The 6,634-nt window shown below is 28.1% G+C and overlaps 1 protein-coding gene across 6 annotated transcripts in view; it reads right to left on the bottom strand.

Annotated features, from left to right (window-relative positions):
* The window catches only part of snu (snustorr), a 524,182-nt gene that overhangs the window by 351,383 nt on the left and 166,165 nt on the right, over nucleotides 1-6,634 (bottom strand). The window contains exon 1 of one of the 6 annotated variants that reach the window (XM_014418585.3): nucleotides 1,771-1,916. The exons of the other annotated variants lie outside the window; for them this stretch is intronic. The gene's annotated coding sequence lies outside the window, so the exon portion shown is untranslated. Of the gene's footprint in view, nucleotides 1-1,770; nucleotides 1,917-6,634 lie in introns of those variants that run through there. 6 annotated transcript variants of the gene reach the window in all.

Here is a 6,634-nt window from a genome sequence, read left to right as displayed (position 1 = left end):
CCACCCAAACCCACTAGTTTCTAATCTTGCTTCCTCTTCCATTCCTGGCAATCCTCCGAGGCGCCTGAAAAGAAGATGGCCTCGTGACCTTACATTGTAAACTGTTTTTAGAGTTCTACTACTGGGTAGTTTCTCTACATCCTTTATCATATCATTATGTCATTATGATCAAATTTACTTGTTGTATTTTTTTATGCAGTTGTAAATATCAATAAATAAATAAATAAAAAATATTTAGTGTCGTTAATTATACATTATGTATCTATTAGGTTAGAGTAACTTGAATTTAAATTTTGTACGATTTTGTTGATGGCCTGATTCTTATATTTTTATAATATAAATAATCATTTCTAAATTGAGGAGTTTTTGACTTGTATTTTTTGTTGTTTTGGGCGTTCTTATGATTATGCTTACAACATTTAGCATGTTAAAACTTTTTTCATTTGATTAAACAAGATGAATACCCCACATAACGAATCTACGGTCTACTATTAATACTACTATATTATATAGACTACTATTAACACTACTATATTATATAGACTACTATTAACACTACTATATTATATAGACTACTATTAACACTACTATATTATATAGACTACTATTAACATCACATTATAACCTTAAATGATTGGAAACGAAGCCCACTGAATTAAAAAATCTTAATTTAGGGGAAATAAAAATAAAATACTAACAAACAAACATATTATTTTATTTTAATTTATATTCTTCCCTGAATTAGGGTTATCTCTTTTTTTTTGTTTTCAGCTCTGATGAAGGCCTGAAATTCAGGTCGAAACGTTAGAACAAATAATTAAGTATTAATTAATTGTACATCATTATAAACTTAAATGTTAGAGAACGAACACACTTGACCCCAGACGAATTTCATATCAGTGTTTTTTCTTAATACTCATCATAGACCATGATGTGGATTTTATTGGATTAATTTAATTGGAGGATTACCGTCTTCATAGCTACAAAACATTAGCTTTTTTAATTTAAAAACCTTACATCAGAGAAAAATAAAAATAAAATAATAACATCAAAACATATTTTTTTGGTTTTTATCTTCTCTGAATTAAGGTTTTTATCTCTTTTTTTTTTTTTTGCTTTAAGCTCTGATGAAGGCCTGAAATTAAGGTCGAAACGTCGTTACGAATAAATAAGTTTTACCTATTTGAGTATCACTACTGACCGCATTCCCCGACCATCTTCTCATATCGAACCTACGATAAACTCACACTACTATAACCTTCAATGTTTGGAAACGCTGTCTACTCGACCCTGGACAAATTTCATATCAGTTTTTTCTTGACAGTCATCATAGACCGTGATGTAGATTCCATTGAATCAATATAGAAGGATTCCCGTTTTCATTGGTCATAGGTACGAAGCAGTAGTAATTTTATCCTGAATCCACACATGGGATTGGGACCAATATCCTGTGGTTAAGCGTAGTTGCTAACCTTCACGCGTAGGTCAGTGTTTTATATAATTATTTTTAGTTTAAACGTAACAGGTCAATTTTTTAAAAATATATTTTGAATATTATAAATAAAACTTTTATATTCAGGCTAGAATAGATTGATAACTATCTTTTCCTTTGTACTATATTTTAGATAAAATTATGCTAACCTAGACCAGTTTCTAATAAATAAACAACAAAAACACAGCCGATTTTGACTGAATGCAAATTAATATCACACGAATATAACAAGCTAGATTATTAGATCTCCCTAATTAATAAAGATACTGAGTACATACCTTTCTAAATGTTGTCCTTAACGGGAACAGACCAATAGTAATAAGAGTGTACACATTTATACATAGCCACAGTTAATAGTTAATTCCAATTAAACGAAAAAAATAAATAAATAGAAACACTATAAAATACAGAGGAACTAAAATCCGACCGAGAAAGGACAGACGAATACTGATCCTAAATTGCCGATTAGCCTGATAGCGGTAATCGAGCTGTATCATTCAATCAATTAGTATTCAATAAAAATCGATTTTTCTGTGTCGGAGGTCATTATTTTAATACCGTTTGATCAAAAAGCGAAATTACATTAAACGTGATAATGTAAACTTCATAGTTGTTTAAGTACTAGGTTGGTCATTACTGCACTAAGAGTTGTGTGGGAAAATGTTTTAACGATCTGAACTATATAACTGAACACTTGTGGAGTTTAAAATTTACCATCGATATCATAAAGGCAGGTATTTATTTATAGTAATTGAATTAGTTGAAATCATGGGCGTGTATGGGATGTAGCCTTCCCTCTCCAACTTCCCAGTAACGGCTTCCCATACAAAAATTATGAAGAAAAATAATTTTAATTTAGATTTATTTTTTATTAATATACTTGTTTGAGAGTGGTTTAGTTTTTTTAAAACAATTTTGATCCTTTTTCTCTCAACTTTATTCTTTTTAAACTTCCGACGTTTCGACCCCTTAGGTCATTTTCAAGGATTCCTTATTTTGTTTTCATTTTTTCCTTTAAAATTCTTTAAATGCCGGCTAATTGCCTTTGTCCCATTTACAAATTCTTCTATAAAATTCCTTCCCAAATTTAAAACTTTTATTAACTACTTTTCTTACTACTATTTTCATTTGCAAACTCTAAACATAACCTACCCTTAGGCTATCGGCGAATCTTACTCTTTAATATATGTTATAAAATATATACCTTAATCTTAAACAGCCGAATCACGCACGGAATCCGCTAAAGAAATTTGTTTTAGGCGAAATCGTTCAACCAATTATAATACATTACGTCCAATAATACAGAAATAGTTGGAATATAAAGGGGCAGTTAACCAGCTTTAGATAGATTTCAATAAGACATATGATTCAATTGGTCGCCAGAAGCTGTATAATATTTTGATTGAACAGAGAATACCCAATAAGTCAGTAAATCTTGGATGTACTTGACCGAAGATGTACATCCACCTGGCATTGGCGAGTCATCGGAAGGAGAAGATGCGAAGAGACTGAGACCAGGAGGGCTAGACCTACCGGACGGATCAGGATGGATAAGGTGCAGCCCAATCAGAAAGGGACTCTCCGAGAGCTGGCTTCACCACAATTTATGTTCCAATAAATTAAGTGGGCTACCCCACCAGTTAAACTGTAAAATAAGTAGATAACAAAAATAAAATAAATTGATGATTAGTGGCAGCAGTGGTATGCCCAAACCCGACACACTACCCAATTGCTCCCAGAAATGGTTAGGCAGTGGGAAAAAAAGTATATACAAAAGGCCAGTGGCGTCTTTATCACTGCCACTCAGCCTATCAAATATCAAATAGGTAATATATAAAATAATAAGCATATACATCCCAAAATTAATATAAGTTGCCAGAGAGGCCTCTGGTTCGGAGCTCGCGGAACTACCATGCATAACAAGGAGCTTGGCAAATTGGTGATACCAAGGACGTGGCAAAAATGGCAGAAGAAATAATTCTGGACATCCTGGGAATCATCCACCATCACATGCATGGTAACTAATAAGTAGGGATAGGATTTTTATGTGCTAATAAATTGTCAAATATTTAAAAAATATATGCAAATAATATGTATTTATAAACTTTGTATTATTCAACAATATAAATTACTAATTAATTAGTAATTTTATAACTTTAAAAAAACTACATAAATATGTATTTATTATATATTATATGAATAATATTTTAAAGAAATTATGTTTAAAAAATGTACTTAGAGAAAACATAGCTGTTCAATAACAAGACATTAATTATTAATTGTAATTAAACTAATTGATTAATAATTACTCAGAATGAATTATGAACAAATTATAAATGGAAATAAAGAATAATCCTTATTAAAAAGAAAAAGGAAAAAACTTTAGAAAAATATTTAAAACTTTGAAAAAAATCAATTATTCAGCAGGGTCAGTTACAAAATTATTTGATATTAAATGCATTTTTAAATAAAAATCTTCGTCGGTTTGACCACAGAATAGACTTGTACCGGCTAAAAGTTCTTTCAATATTTACTGATGTTATAGGGACATACTTAAATGAAGCTATTCCCATGGCATCTAGTTCGGTATTCTGCATCACCTGGGCGGCTGTGTCATCATTTGTTATAATAAGGAATAAGACCCTTGCTCCTTTTAATTGATTCTGAGAAATTCTCGATGTAATTTATCATTGCCACTGCTTTTAATTGGTGTTCAAAGATGAAGATATAGAATTTGTACCCACTATTTATGATAAATGATAAATTTCACTTTTAAGTTTCTTGCGTTCTTTTGAATTTTACGTTGTTGCTGCGAAAAATGTATTTACAATTGAACAAATAATTTAAGGAAATATGTGATTCATGACAAAATGCTTAAACGTATGTTAAAAATAACAAATATTTCAGAAAATATGTGATTTACAACAAAATATGTAAAAAAGGTCAAGTATTTAAAAATATGTGAAATAAAAATGGCTTCTTTTGGCCAGAAATGTCTAGAAACATCTTTAGTTAGTAAGGAATCGCAGATATCATGGTCAGGTAAAATATGTGAAAACATAAAAATCCTATCCCCAGTAATAAGGATGGCGATGTCTACATTTATGTTATTTTAATGTTTGTATGCATGTGTTAGTGTTTTTTTTTTAAATATTAAAATATTGTAAATAAGGACGACCCTGTTGGTGTTATGTATTTTTTTCTACAATTGAAATGTTCATATAATTTTTATAATTTAGAATAAAATTCAATTGTATGTGTAATAGAAAAGAAGTGAGAAAATTTTTATAATTTAAATAATGAAAAATAAAACAAATTTAAAGAGCGATAAAAAGCTAAAAAGAAAAAAATTAAAATGTGAAAGGAAAAAAATAAATCATGTATAACTTTATTACATAATTCAGAAATTTGTATAATGTGGCAATTTAAAAATTATTATGCTGTGACTATTTATATTAATAGGAATAAAAAAAAACCAATAAACTTGGGCAGCACAAAATTTATAATAAAGTGTTTTTTTCCCTCCCTCATATCTGGGATGCTATTTAAAAATACAATCTTTTTCACTTAATATAAACAATACATGAAGTTTTGATTGTGGAAAATAGTATTAATTCATCTAAAATTAACAACAATAATAGATCTTATTATTGTAACAACCTGAATTTACTATTAAAATAAAATAAAATTATATTATATACAAACAATTATATATATTGCGAGTGGCCAATCTTGATGTAGTATAGAATCAATTGATCGGTTCGACCTTCAGAGATATCTCTCTATAAATACATAAATACGAAGGGACTTTACACGTGCTCCAGGCACTGTAGGGCACACAATAATTTCATGTGATAATTAGTAATTGAAACTGCCTGACGCAATTACTTGCTGAGCCAAAGTTATTCCCATCACTTATTGCAATAAAATGTAATTATATATTTTCTTATACACCGGCTTTAGAAAATAGCATGGTTTAAATTTAATTGAAATAAAATAATTTTATTATGCATATCCTTATTATCCATAATACTAAAATTATTACTTTTTTTTTTATTTGTACATTTTAAAAACATAAGTTATAAAATTGTATATGTCTATCTACTATAATATTAATATGCAAATAAACATAATAATAATTTAAATCAAAGAATTTAAATTAATATAGACGATAGGACAGAAGAAACTATATACAACGAGCCTTCCAAAGACAGAATAAAGTTAGTAAGACCCCCAGAGAGAGATGGTCTCTCTTGAATATAATTTTTTTTTCTAAATTGAACCAAAATAAATTTTTAAATGTTTTAAAAAACCAAAACCGTTATATCCAACATTACGATTTGGTTTATATTTAAGAATGGTAGAGAAAACTGTATATTGAATTTTAAATTCAAAACTTTGAGAATATCTACAAAACATAACATAGTCTCACATATACAATATCTTAAAACCAAAACCGCATTATCCAAAATTACTAAGAATTATATTTATATTTGCATCATCAAAGTTAGGGAAAAAAAAAAAAAGTGGCTTAACTGTAAATTTTTATATCAGTCGAAATTGAATTACATCCAATAAAAATGAATTAAAAAAACAATATATTGTTTTCTCTACCATCCTTAAACATAAACAAAATTCTTATGTGTATAGGCAGCGATGTAAGTACACAATGATACCATATATACGTATTGACTAAGAATAAAAAGTAAATAAATAATAATAAATACTATAAAATAAGTAAGTATAAACTAAAATTATTAAATTTAAAATTATTTATACAAATCATTTATAAACAAAGGATAACTGAGTTAAATAATGGAAAATAAGAAAACCACCAAATAATTAAAATAAAGTAAATAAAATCTTGAACTAAGGAATACCTATATACAATTTCTTATGTACTAAAATAGTTCCAAATTTAACACAGCACACACAACATTTGAAATAAGGAAGAATTGTGTCATTCACCAAATCCAGTTTAATTCCAAAGACTCTTCTTGTAAAAGATCATTAAGTTTAAATTAATAATAAAATTTAAAAAATACATTAAAATAATTAAGTACAAATTAAATTATTTGTACACATCATAAATAAACCTAGGATAACTGAGTTAAATAATAGAAAATGAGAAAAAAATGTGGT

This window comes from Halyomorpha halys, unplaced genomic scaffold (genome assembly GCF_000696795.3).
Source record: "Halyomorpha halys isolate HHAL.00 unplaced genomic scaffold, Hhal_1.1 Scaffold2.1, whole genome shotgun sequence".
NCBI lineage: Eukaryota > Metazoa > Arthropoda > Insecta > Hemiptera > Pentatomidae > Halyomorpha > Halyomorpha halys.
This window is presented reverse-complemented; position numbering and strand designations above follow the sequence as displayed.